This window comes from Clarias gariepinus, chromosome 16 (genome assembly GCF_024256425.1).
Source record: "Clarias gariepinus isolate MV-2021 ecotype Netherlands chromosome 16, CGAR_prim_01v2, whole genome shotgun sequence".
Lineage (NCBI taxonomy): Eukaryota > Metazoa > Chordata > Actinopteri > Siluriformes > Clariidae > Clarias > Clarias gariepinus.
In genome coordinates, this window is record NC_071115.1 from 16,599,339 (window position 1) to 16,601,283 (window position 1,945).

A 1,945-nucleotide genomic window follows, 5' to 3' on the forward strand; every position below is an offset into this window, starting at 1 on the left:
TCATACGTCAACAACTCGCGCGCGTGAATGTGAGTGGGCGCGCGAGCGCTCGCGCGTGTGTGAGAGAGAGAGAGGTTGTGAGAGAGAGAGAGAGAGAGAGAGAGAGCGTGTGTAAAATACTACTGAATGGACTATAAATACTGAAACACGCCACCTTGTGAGCAAATGGTGACAACTGGCACAAATCTTACAGCTGAGTGAAGGATGGATCCATTTATTACGAGGTTAACAGATGTGTGTGTGTGTGTGTGATTTTTAGATACTGTAATGTAAATGACCTGCTTTCTGCTGATATGGAATGTTCCAGCAAAGAGACCATAAAGACTGCACTTCCCACTAACAACACCTGCTCAAGTTTGGGTTTTTTTTTTTCTTACAGGTGCATGTATTGGTGAGATGAACAGTTTTGTTTCATTTTTTGTGAACTACTGACAAAAATCTTTTCTAAATATACTCTCTCACTCACCCATCTTCTATACCGCTTTATCCTGTATTCAAAGTCACAGGGGCCTGGAGCCTATCCAAGGAGGCTTAGGGCATGAGGTTGGGTACACTTTGGACAGGGTGCCAATCCATCGCAGGGCACACACACACACATGCACACACTCCTGGTAATTTGCATGTCTTTGGACTGTGGGTGGAAACCCACAAAGCACAGGGGGAACATGGAAACTCAGCACACAGAGATGGGAATCGAGCCTGGCCGGGAATCGAACCCGCACGTGCAATGCGACAGTGCTAACCACTACACCACCATGCCGCCTATTTAAAATATAGCTATTGTTATTTAGAGTTTATGTTGTTGCCTGGCCTTTAGGCTGCTCCCAGCAAGGGATCGCACCATCCGGTCTGCACATACTGTACAGTACAAGCTTGGCACAATTTTTATGCCAGATGCGGTGCAACTTTGTGCAGCATTGTGGCTTACTGGATTGCAAGGTGTATTGGTTAGCTAATTAGTGTAGTGGCTAATTGGCATTCCACAATTGCCTGTAGTGTGTAATAAGTGTGTGAGTGTGTATGTGTGCCCTGCAATGGATTGGAACCCTGTCCAGGGTGTATGTACCTCAACTTGTGCCCAAGGTCTTCTGAGATAGGCTCCAGGCTTCTGGTCACCCTGTACAAGCTAAACGGTATAGAAAGTGGTGACTTACAGTACTATAGTGGTTAGCACTGTTTCCTTGCATGTCCAGGGCTGGGGGATTGAATCTCATCTCCGCACTGTGTGTGGAGTGCATGCTCTCCCTATGCTTTGTGCTTTCCTTAAGGTAGACATGCAGTATAGGGTGATTGGCATTTGCTTGTAATGTGTAATTGGGCATGTCAGTGTATATGCTTCTTCTCTTTGATAAGTTGGCACATTAAGGATGTACCTCACCTGGGATAGTCTCCAGGTCCCCCTGAAACCTGTTCTATTTTACAGGATATTTTAAAGCCTAAATAAATTGCATTGTAAAGTGGCAATAATATTGTATACTTTTCTATACACTCTTTTATGCGATACAGTATCAACATCTCCCCCAACAGTTTAGCTATTTCTTGAAACGGAATAGGTTCATATGGTGTATTTGGCTTGTTCAACTCTAGGAGTCCTGGAAAGTATTTAGATTGAACATTACAACAGTGGTTCAGAATCAGAAAGTGTGCAAATGATAACCTTTTGGTGTAATAGTGTACCAACAGTAGGCAGATCCCCCCAGATCACTGTCTGAATAACAACTCAGTTAGACTGTCAAATAGTTATTTAACACCTGTTCTATGCTGATCATGAAGTGCAGAGATTGATAAAATTATTGTATTTTTTATAGCCCTTTTTTCAACACAAATATCATTCCATCAGCCCTGAGTGAGAAGATCCACTGCCATTGTTACAGAGAAGGTCCCTCTAAAGTAATCCAATGGAAATTCAGCTTCAAAAGAATCAGGATTCAATGTGTCTTACCCT